Source organism: Oncorhynchus nerka, linkage group LG14, assembly GCF_034236695.1.
Source record: "Oncorhynchus nerka isolate Pitt River linkage group LG14, Oner_Uvic_2.0, whole genome shotgun sequence".
Taxonomy (NCBI): domain Eukaryota; kingdom Metazoa; phylum Chordata; class Actinopteri; order Salmoniformes; family Salmonidae; genus Oncorhynchus; species Oncorhynchus nerka.
In genome coordinates, this window is record NC_088409.1 from 13,037,852 (window position 1) to 13,050,141 (window position 12,290).

At 47.3% G+C, this 12,290-nt stretch overlaps 1 protein-coding gene across 1 annotated transcript in view; it reads left to right on the top strand.

Moving 5' to 3' along the window:
- pals2a (protein associated with LIN7 2, MAGUK p55 family member a) overlaps nt 1–12,290 on the top strand; it is a 52,588-nt gene that overhangs the window by 380 nt on the left and 39,918 nt on the right. Inside the window, exon 2 of the mRNA XM_065027438.1 lies at nt 4,493–4,592. The gene's annotated coding sequence lies outside the window, so the exon portion shown is untranslated. The remainder of the gene's footprint in view (nt 1–4,492; nt 4,593–12,290) is intronic.

The window sequence follows — 12,290 nt, forward strand, 5'->3', positions numbered from 1 at the left end:
CGCTAGCTACCATTGCTAACCTAACAAAGAGCATATTTCTAGACTAGGTTATAACTAGTTGGCTAGCTAAGCCAGATATCCAGTTAGATTGTTTTGCCACAAGTTATGACGTGGAATTGTGCCAAATGCTCCGCTGTTATTTTGTTTAGCTCTAAATAGCTCAAATACCAATTTAGTTTAATTGACCATAAAAGTGGTTGTATTTGCTTGATATCTAACGGGACAGTTTACTAATAAAGTTAGCAAACCACTAGGAATGTGTCCCATGCGACCTCATCTGCTCGGTCTCAGCCGAACGCGAAACCAAAAATGTCTGCACGTGTTCCGCACCCCGCACAGGAAACTAGCTGATGTGTAACGAGTTGTGTGCCTTACTGTAACGAGTTGTGTGTGTGCCTTACTGTAACGAGTTGTGTGTGTGCCTTACTGTAACGAGTTGTGTGTGTGCCTTACTGTAACGAGTTGTGTGTGTGCCTTACTGTAACGAGTTGTGTGTGTGCCTTACTGTAACGAGTTGTGTGTGTGCCTTACTGTAACGAGTTGTGTGTGTGCCTTACTGTAACGAGTTGTGTGTGTGCCTTACTGTAACGAGTTGTGTGTGTGCCTTACTGTAACGAGTTGTGTGTGTGCCTTACTGTAACGAGTTGTGTGTGTGCCTTACTCTAACGAGTTGTGTGTGCCTTACTCTAACGAGGTGTGTGTCCCACACGTGCTATTTGGAGTGTAGTAACTCGTGTGTTTGTGAGATATGTGTTGGCTTTCTGGAAGGTTCCACGTGTTGAGCTGTAAGAGTCAGTCATTTTAGACACATTGAGAAAGAACACTTTAGTGTCAACAATGGAGAGAGTAGTCGAATGTCTTGCTTTGCATGGATCAGCCTTTTTTAGTTGGCTATGTGTAGTTAGTTACCCTATACGTTATTCTGTCAGTGCCGGCTTGCTCACACAATGAGCCCATTTCACCATGACTTGTACGTTTCCATTGCCACAATGAATGATAAAACAGATTGTCCCATCTGTCCCAAATGATACCCAATTCACTACATAGTACACTAGGTGGCCTGGTCAAACGTGGCGTCACTGTACAGGGAAAGGGTTCCAGGTGGGACGGATGTCTTTTTCTTTTTAATGCCTTTATTTGGGAGACGTGATCTGTTTTGGATCAACAGTAAAACACAGACCAGAAATGTTCCTGCTGAATTTGGACCTCTTCCTGTAATTAGTGTTTTTTTGTTCTTCATTCCTGTGGTAGTGTTCAAATCCTTGTTTGTGTCTGAGGTTGAGCTATAAACATCTTTCATCTTTAAAAAGCCTTATGAAATGGTGTCCGTAAAGCTGAGGGGGTGGTCCAGGGGACAGACGGGTGGCTTATTCAATGGAGTACAGTAGTACGATCCTTCAGATAGGAAAGCATACTTTTCTATTGAAATGGTCTGTAACATTACACTGAAGCACTCTCCTGAATAAGCCTCTCTGGTCTGACAGTGAACCCCATTCATCCCTGTAGCCTGCTGCTTATTATATGGGGCGGCAGGGTAGCCTAGTGGTTAGTGTTGGACTAGTAACCGGAAGTTCATATCCCTGAGCTGACAAGGTACATAATCTGTCGTTCTGCCCCTGAACAGGCAGTTAACCCACTGTTCCTAGGCCGTCATTGAAAATAAGAGTTTGTTCTTAACTGCCTTCCACCTGGTCCCTGGCTGGGTCCCTTCCACCTGGTCCCTTCCACCTGGTCTCTGGCTGGGTCCCTTCCACCTGGTCCCTGGCTGGGTCCCTTCCACCTGGTCCCTTCCACCTGGTCTCTGGCTGGGTCCCTTCCACCTGGTCCCTGGCTGGGTCCCTTCCACCTGGTCCCTGGCTGGGTCCCTTCCACCTGGTCCTTTCCCCCTGGTCCCTGGCTGGGACGCTGGTCTGGTCCTTTCCCCCTGGTCCCTGGCTGGGACGCTGGTCTGGTCCTTTCCCCCTGGTCCCTGGCTGGGACGCTGGTCTGGTCCTTTCCCCCTGGTCCCTGGCTGGGACGCTGGTTGGCTGGCTTCAGGGTTTAATTGAGGTGTTGGAGAATCCAGAGAATTTCAGCCTCTGTGGGAATGCTGCTGGCGAGAGCAGCAGTGTGTATCACACCCTGGTTGTCTCCCAAATGGCAAAGGGTGCTATTTGGGAGACAACCAGGGTGTGAATTCTGATTCCCTCTGAAGTGTGTAGTCAGTGTGTACTGCACTCATTCACTTCCCCTCACATACAGTATTTGAAAAGGAATGGACTGGTGTGAACCTGGAGTCCTCAGTTGAAACAATAACAAAGTGGCCCATCCCGCCTCGGGTTTGTTCAGAAGAGCCTGGATAAATGTGACCACTCTCAAATGCATAGACAGAGCTATGGATGCAAAGACTGACCATCCATGATATCAACATTCTAGGTATTACCATGTTTTGAGGCTATACAGTGTTTCCATTTCCATTGTTTACAAACATTGGAGTTTATATTTTGTGTTCTGATGGGGTACAACAGTTGAACTAAGCTCATGAGACATAAGTTAGCCTATATTCTTCATGAATCAATGTGTGTATATAGCATTCATTTAGAAGTCAACAAATTAATGTAGCAACTAAGGATTCTAGCTTTAAGGAATATGGTGGATATAATCCCCTCTCAAATTCATGCTTAAACCCATCCAGTGCTCTAATTTAAACCCACATAAAAAAATACTACAGTTTACTATGTAATACTATAGAATTCTGTAGTAAAACTTAGTATACTACATACTGTAGTAGTACAATTCCCTCGATCATGTGTAGTACTTAGTATATAATTGTGTAGTATAGTGTACAATGCTATAATACATATTAAGGTATTATCCACACAAAAAAACACTAGTAAATACTACAGTATTTAATTTGCATATACCCTGCCCATTCCCCCTCCCCCATATCACAATTTGTGCCACCCGTAAGTCAGAAACCTACATGACAAGTACAAACCATACAATGTGTTCCCTGTGGTAATAGAAAAGAGCAGAAGCTCTGAAGTCCCCGTTCAGAACCCAGTCCTACTTATCTACAGGTTATCTGCTCCTTTATTCTTTCTCCAGTATTTTTCCTCAAGGAGAAAGCTCCCCACTTCTGTCTCAAAGATAAACAAAAACACTTCAGTAAATACTACATACAGTAATGTCCCCCAAAACACTTCAGGAAATACTACAGTATACAACAGTCTGCAAAACACTACAGTAATTACTGTTTCTATAAAATAAAAAATACTACAGGATTTGTACCACAGTAAACTGTAAACACTACAGTCTGCAAAAATACTACAGTAATTACTTTTTCTCTATATATAAATGTACTACAGTATTTATACTATAGTAAACTGTAAACACTACAGTATATATTAATGTTTTTCATACTGTCATATTGATTCTGTACTGTTTACTATAGTAAACAGGGATTTATTTGACACAGATTTCTTGTAGTTAGTTATAGTTATAAGCAGTGGTGCAGGCAATCACCCTCAGTCCAGCGTGCGGGGGTGAGTGTATGTCCAACGTGCGGGGGTGAGTGTATGTCCAACGTGCGGGGGTGAGTGTATGTCCAACGTGCGGGGGTGAGTGTATGTCCAACGTGCGGGGGTGAGTGTATGTCCAACGTGCGGGGGTGAGTGTATGTCCAACGTGCGGGGGTGAGTGTATGTCCAACGTGCGGGGGTGAATGTATGTCCAGCGTGCGGGGGTGAATGTATGTCCAGCGTGCGGGGGTGAATGTATGTCCAGCGTGTAGGGGTGCCCCCAACCCCAAAATAAGTCATTTTTTAAACGGTATTGAAAATCATACTGTCGATATTTCGAAATAGCCCGGTATATCGCCCAAGCCTAGTAGTGTTTTTACAACACTACAGTGAATACTACAGTATTCCTACCATAGTATACACTAGTATTTCTTTCATGTGGGAACCCACAAGGTGGAGTGAGTTAAGTACACACACCTCAGGGAGAAGGCCTGGGTAGAGAATCTGGACGGTTTGAATGTTGAACGCTTTCAATGCTACTGATCCTGGTGGTGATGAAAACCAACCTGACAAATATAGGCCACACAATGATACCAGGGACTTGGCAGCTCTGGAGTTGACTACTTGCACTCTTGACCTCTAGGCTAATCAACATAATGCGATTAATGCTTTTCAGTCCCCCCCCCCCCAGACCGGTATGACCACATGACGTTCTTTGTCCAATCAGAAAGCACACACTAAGAGTGAGGAATGAAAGCCCTCTGGAGTGGCAGTGATCTGACCAAATGGAAACGGTTGAACATTACAGCATGTTGTCTACAGCAAGACTGAAATGGTTGGACTATTGTCCTTTAAAGGTCGACGCTGCTATTTCAGATGAGTCACTCTGAAGGTATTTAAGTTGGAAAGCAAGCATTTCAGGTTCCCTAGCAATCCCGTATTATTGGGCATTGGGTAATAACAAGGTGTTGTCTCCCTGTGTTCCTTTTCAGGTTCTTCTGTGTTGCCACAGGCAGGCAGGGCACCAGATGACTGGTGTGTACTGGGAGTAGGGCTTTCAGTCGCTGCGCTGCATTGGAGCACAATTCACAGGTGAGTGTCAGAGGTTCACTTCCTACTTTACTACTTCCATTCTTCTGTCACGTATGTTTTTTTAACACTGATTGGTTAAACGTGAATCTATGTTTGAAACAATGCTCCATTCATGATGTCTGAGTAACTAAGGTGTGAAGAGGGACAACAATGTGTCTTGTGGAAATGTCTTTTCTGCTGTGTGTGTCTGTGTGTGTGTCCATCTATCTGGACAACCCAGCCACAGCGTGTTTGATTAGGCCAGTTTGTACTCTCCTCTGTCTGGACAGTGGGGTTGGTTAGGCCAGTTTGTACTCTCCTCTGTCTGGACAGTGGGGTTGGTTAGGCCAGTTTGTACTCTCCTCTGTCTGGACAGTGGGGTTGGTTAGGGCAGTATGTACTCTCCTCTGTCTGGACAGTGGGGTTGGTTAGGGCAGTATGTACTCTCCTCTGTCTGGACAGTGGGGTTGGTTAGGGCAGTATGTACTCTCCTCTGTCTGGACAGTGGGGTTGGTTAGGGCACAGTGGGGTTGGTTAGGGCAGTATGTACTCTCCTCTGTCTGGACAGTGGGGTTGGTTAGGGCAGTATGTACTCTCTCCTCTGTCTGGACACTGGGGTTGGTTACAGATGTCTGGACTGGGGTTGGTGAGGGCAGTTTGTACTGTCTCTACACTGGGGTTGGTTGGTTAGGGCAGTATGTACTCTCCTCTGTCTGGACACTGGGGTTGGTTAGGGCAGTTTGTACTCTCCTCTGTCTGGGCAGTGGGGTTGGTTAGGGCAGTATGTACTCTCCTCTGTCTGGACAGTGGGGTTGGTTAGGGCAGTTTGTACTCTCCTCTGTCTGGACACTGGGGTTGGTTAGGGCAGTATGTACTCTCCTCTGTCTGGACACGGGGTTGGTTAGGGCAGTATGTACTCTCCTCTGTCTGGACACTGGGGTTGGTTAGGGCAGTATGTACTCTCCTCTGTCTGGACACTGGGGTTGGTTAGGCCAGTTTGTACTCTCCTCTGTCTGGACACTGGGGTTGGTGAGGACAGTTTGTACTCTTTTCCCTTTATAGGGAACTACTTCTGACCAGGGCTCATAGGATGCTATTTGGGGCTTAACCTTTATCCAGGAGGAGTGGGGGAAAAAACCATCCTCTCCACCAAGACTTTGAAACTATGTAAAAAAGCGGATCAACGTTGTTAACATCCTGGTTGGTAGCTGATGAAGTGGAAACCTTTTGATGTGGGTTCCCTACCCTCTCCAGCCTTCCAGGTGCTGTGTTGTCTGTCAGTCTGCCTGAGGTGAGGGCAGACAGACTGGTTTTGATGTAGGGTGAAGTTGCCCTTAGACACTGATCATGGGAGAAGTTTAGCATTTCCCCCACTAATGGTTAAGGTTAGGATTGGAGGCGGAGAAGCCTATCATAGATCTGTACCTTGGGGAAAGTTCATCCTGATTCCACAATGCTCCATTCATGATGTTAAGGTGTAAGAGAACAATGTGTGTGGAAATGTCTTTTCTGCTCTGTCTGGACAGATGGGTTGGTTTGTAGGCCAGTATTGGAGGCGGAGAAGCCTTCCATTCCTTGGGGAAAGTTCATCCTGTATGCTCCATTCCAATGTACTCTCCTCTGTCTGGACAGATGGGTTTGTACTCCCAGGCCAGTTTGTACTCTCCTCTGTCTGGACAGTGGGGTTGGTTAGGCCAGTTTGTACTCTCCTCTGTCTGGACAGTGGGGTTGGTTAGGGCAGTATGTACTCTCCTCTGTCTGGACAGTGGGGTTGGTTAGGGCAGTATGTACTCTCCTCTGTCTGGACAGATGGGTTGGTTAGGGCAGTATGTACTCTCCTCTGTCTGGACAGTGGGGTTGGTTAGGGCAGTATGTACTCTCCTCTGTCTGGACAGATGGGTTGGTTAGGGAAGTATGTACTCTCCTCTGTCTGGACAGTGGGGTTGGTTAGGGCAGTATGTACTCTCCTCTGTCTGGACAGTGGGGTTGGTGAGGGCAGTTTGTACTCTCCTCTGTCTCTACACTGGGGTTGGTTAGGGCAGTATGTACTCTCCTCTGTCTGGACACGGGTTGGTTAGGGCAGTATGTACTCTCCTCTGTCTGGACACTGGGGTTGGTTAGGGCAGTTTGTACTCTCCTCTGTCTGGGCAGTGGGGTTGGTTAGGGCAGTATGTACTCTCCTCTGTCTGGACAGTGGGGTTGGTTAGGGCAGTATGTACTCTCCTCTGTCTGGACACTGGGGTTGGTGAGGGCAGTTTGTACTCTCCTCTGTCTCTACACTGGGGTTGGTTAGGGCAGTATGTACTCTCCTCTGTCTGGACACGGGTTGGTTAGGGCAGTATGTACTCTCCTCTGTCTGGACACTGGGGTTGGTTAGGGCAGTATGTACTCTCCTCTGTCTGGACACTGGGGTTGGTTAGGCCAGTTTGTACTCTCCTCTGTCTGGACACTGGGGTTGGTGAGGACAGTTTGTACTCTTTTCCCTTTATAGGGAACTACTTCTGACCAGGGCTCATAGGATGCTATTTGGGGCTTAACCTTTATCCAGGAGGAGTGGGGGAAAAAACCATCCTCTCCACCAAGACTTTGAAACTATGTAAAAAAAGCGCGATCAACGTTGTTAACATCCTGGTTGGTAGCTGATGAAGTGGAAACCTTTTGATGTGGGTTCCCTACCCTCTCCAGCCTTCCAGGTGCTGTGTTGTCTGTCAGTCTGCCTGAGGTGAGGGCAGACAGACTGGTTTTGATGTAGGGTGAAGTTGCCCTTAGACACTGATCATGGGAGAAGTTTAGCATTTCCCCCACTAATGGTTAAGGTTAGGATTGGAGGCGGAGAAGCCTATCATAGATCTGTACCTTGGGGAAAGTTCATCCTGTAGTGTTATTGTTCCATTCAAATGTCTCTCAAAAACATATCATTTACAAGGTGTTATAATGGGTCGCTGTTGTTTGCATTGTGGCTACATGGGGTTTGTTTACATGTCAGATTGTTGTATAATACACCTGAGTATACCACACCTTAGGAACACCTGACCTAATATTGAGTCTCAAAGGATCATAGGGGTTTAAAGGGTGTGTCTCAGTCACCAGATCTCAACCCAATTTCAACACTTATGGAAGATTCTGGAGCGGCGCCTGAGACTGTGTTTTCCACCACCATCATCAATATACCAAATGATGGAATTTCTCATGGAAGAATGGTCTCACATCCATCCAATAGAGTTCCAGACACTGGTAGAATCTTTGCCTTGGTGCATTGAAGCTGTTCTGTTGGCTCGTGGTGCCCAACGCCCTATTTTGGGCTTTCCTTTATTTTGTTACCTCTATGTTGGTGTGTGCAAGTCAAAGTCCTTGTGATTTTGTCATGATGTTTCTTGTGAAGATTAGAACGTAGACCAGAGAAAGCTTTAAGTATATGCTGTGACAAGCCTTGGTTTGAGTGTTTCACCAGTAACCACTTATAGGCTTGAATTGGGAAACGGTTCTGTTCTCTTATATAGTTAATGTTGGAGACATCTACCAGTGGGACCCGTCAATGTCTGTCCCAAATGGCACCCTATTCCCTATATAGTGCACTATGATGGGCCCTGGTCAAAAGTAGTGCACTATAAAGGGAATAGGATGCCATTTGGAACTTCTCCATTGTTTTAGCGAGTTGCTTGTTGGGGTTATGGAAATGAAGGCTTTTCGTACTGAATCACTCCATTGATGGTCGCTTACTGCTCCAGTTGTTTCACCCTTGTTATGCCAGGTATTTTACATCAAGGCCCTACATTTGTGTTTGATTGGGATTTTTGGAATTTGTCACTGTGCACTCATTAATATCCAAATCAAATGTCGTTACCATAGAAGTTAAAATAGACAGTTTAACCTGTTATGGCTGCAACCTTTTGTTCTCTATTTCCACCTGAAGACCTACCCAAATCTAACTGCCTGTAGCTCAGCCCCAGAGGCAAGGATATGCATATTCTTGGTATCATTTGAATGCAAACATTCTGAAGTTTGTGGAAATGTTAATTGAATGTAGGAGAATATAACACAGTAGATCTGGTGGAAGAAAAGAGAAAGAAAGAGCATTTTTTTGTTTTTTATTGTTGTAGCATCATCTTTCATATGTACTAGAATAGGATGCTGGAGATAATTTTGATGGATAACACAAGAGGGCAAGGTTTCAGACTGATAACTTCAGGAATGGGTGAGCTACATGACATTTAGCATGAAGTCACCCAGGTGTCCCACACAAGTTGCCCAAATGTACCCAAGTGGCCGAATTGATGAAATGACCTATAACTATATACAACATTGTAAATAACTATATACAACTTATCAAAAAGCAATTCTAACACACACAAAAAATTATAAAAATGTTTTAAAAATTATTAGAAAAAATATATATTAAAAAACCAGGGGTAGACCGTTCAGAAGCCCTCTACACAATCTTTTGCTGCCTGTGCCATGTCCCATAGCAGTCTCTTTCTGCTGTAAAGCAAACTGAACAACTGAAGCCCTCTACACAATCTGCCTGTGTCATGTCCCATAGCAGTCTCTTTCTGCTGTAAAGCAAACTGAACAACTGAAGCCCTCTACACAATCTGCCTGTGTCATGTCACATAGCAGTCTCTTTCTGCTGTAAAGCAAACTGAACAACTGAAGCCCTCTACACAATCTGCCTGTGTCATGTCCCATAGCAGTCTCTTTCTGCTATAAAGCAGAGGCAAACTGAACAACTGAAGCCCTCTACACAATCTGCCTGTGCCATGTCCCATAGCAGTCTCTTTCTGATGTAAAGCAGAGGCAAACTGAACAACTGAAGCCCTCTAATGTCCCATAGCAGTCTCTTTCTGATGTAAAGCAGAGGCAAACTGAACAACTGAAGCTGCACAATCTGCCTGTGCCATGTCCCATAGCAGTCTCTTTCTGCTATAAAGCAGAGGCAAACTGAACAACTGAAGCCCTCTACACAATCTGCCTGTGCCATGTCCCATAGCAGTCTCTTTCTGCTGTAAAGCAAACTGAACAACTGAAGCCCTCTACACAATCTGCCTGTGCCATGTCCCATAGCAGTCTCTTTCTGAACAACTGAAGCCCTAAAGCAGTCCCATAGCAGTCAAAAACTGAACAACTGGTGCAGGTGATGGGGGACTTCATGTGACAAAGAACACAACGACGCCTCCATGCTTTGCCCTTTTGGCCCTGAGGTACAGTCATGCCTGCAGTAATGAACTGTGGCATATGAACACCACTGGAGGCAGAGGTAGAGGCGGCAGAGGTAGAGGCGGCAGAGGTAGAGGCGGCAGAGGCGGCAGAGGAGGTAGAGGCGGCAGAGGCGGCAGAGGCGGCAGAGGTGGCAGAATGTGATGCAGTGGACTTGCTGTAGCCAGCAAGCTCCTGGATGAGCAGCTCCCTGAAGACTAGCTGTGAGATGGGGGGCTGTCCACAGCTCTTGGCCATTTCCTTCTGGAGGATGAAGGAATTCACCACAGCAATGTCAATGAAATGGTAAAACAATGTCTTGTACCATTTCTTTGTCTTATGTAGAACATTGTAGTACCCTATAAGAGCGTCTGACAAGTCTACACCTCCCATGCTCTTGTTGTAGTCCTTGATGGCTGCAGGAATGGGGACATTTTTGGTGGTCCATGCCCCAGTAGCATCCTTCACACGCCTGACGACGTGATCGCCACTGAAGGACTTGTGGATAGTGGAGCACATCACCACCTCTCTGGTGTCCATCCACTTCACAAACAGCAGGCCATCTCCACTGAAGGACATGACCACCTCTCTGGTGTCCATCCACTTCACAAACAGCAGGCCATCTCCACTGGAGCACATCACCACCTCTCTGGTGTCCATCCACTTCACAAACAGCAGGCCATCTCCACTGGAGCACATCACCACCTCTCTGGTGTCCATCCACTTCACAAACAGCAGGCCATCTCCACTGGAGCACATGACCACCTCTCTGGTGTCCATCCACTTCACAAACAGCAGGCCATCTCCACTGAAGGACATCACCACCTCTCTGGTGTCCATCCACTTCACAAACAGCAGGCCATCTCCACTGGAGCACATCACCACCTCTCTGGTGTCCATCCACTTCACAAACAGCAGGCCATCTCCACTGAAGGACATCACCACCTCTCTGGTGTCCATCCACTTCACAAACAGCAGGCCATCTCCACTGGAGCACATCACCACCTCTCTGGTGTCCATCCACTTCACAAACAGCAGGCCATCTCCACTGAAGGACATCACCACCTCTCTGGTGTCCATCCACTTCACAAACAGCAGGCCATCTCCACTGGAGCACATCACCACCTCTCTGGTGTCCATCCACTTCACAAACAGCAGGCCATCTCCACTGGAGCACATCACCACCTCTCTGGTGTCCATCCACTTCACAAACAGCAGGCCATCTCCACTGGAGCACATCACCACCTCTCTGGTGTCCATCCACTTCACAAACAGCAGGCCATCTCCACTGGAGCACATCACCACCTCTCTGGTGTCCATCCACTTCACAAACAGCAGGCCATCTCCACTGAAGGACTTGTGGATAGTGGAGCACATCACCACCTCTCTGGTGTCCATCCACTTCACAAACAGCAGGCCATCTCCACTGAAGGACTTGTGGATAGTGGAGCACATCACCACCTCTCTGGTGTCCATCCACTTCACAAACAGCAGGCCATCTCCACTGAAGGACTTGTGGATAGTGGAGCACATCACCACCTCTCTGGTGTCCATCCACTTCACAAACAGCAGGCCATCTCCACTGGAGCACATCACCACCTCTCTGGTGTCCATCCACTTCACAAACAGCAGGCCATCTCCACTGGAGCACATCACCACCTCTCTGGTGTCCATCCACTTCACAAACAGCAGGCCATCTCCACTGGAGCACATCACCACCTCTCTGGTGTCCATCCACTTCACAAACAGCAGGCCATCTCCACTGGAGCACATCGCCACCTCTCTGGTGTCCATCCACTTCAGAAACAGCAGGCCATCTCCACTGGAGCACATCACCACCTCTCTGGTGTCCATCCACTTCACAAACAGCAGGCCATCTCCACTGGAGCACATCACCACCTCTCTGGTGCCCATCCACTTCACAAACAGCAGGCCATCTCCACTGGAGCACATCACCACCTCTCTGGTGTCCATCCACTTCACAAACAGCAGGCCATCTCCACTGGAGCACATCACCACCTCTCTGGTGTCCATCCACTTCACAAACAGCAGGCCATCTCCACTGGAGCACATCACCACCTCTCTGGTGTCCATCCACTTCACAAACAGCAGGCCATCTCCACTGGAGCACATCACCACCTCTCTGGTGTCCATCCACTTCACAAACAGCAGGCCATCTCCACTGGAGCACATCACCACCTCTCTGGTGTCCATCCACTTCACAAACAGCAGGCCATCTCCACTGGAGCACATCACCACCTCTCTGGTGTCCATCCACTTCACAAACAGCAGGCCATCTCCACTGGAGCACATCACCACCTCTCTGGTGTCCATCCACTTCACAAACAGCAGGCTATCTCCACTGGAGCACATCACCACCTCTCTGGTGTCCATCCACTTCACAAACAGCAGGCCATCTCCACTGGAGCACATCACCACCTCTCTGGTGTCCATCCACTTCACAAACAGCAGGCCATCTCCACTGGAGCACATCACCACCTCTCTGGTGTCCATCCACTTCACAAA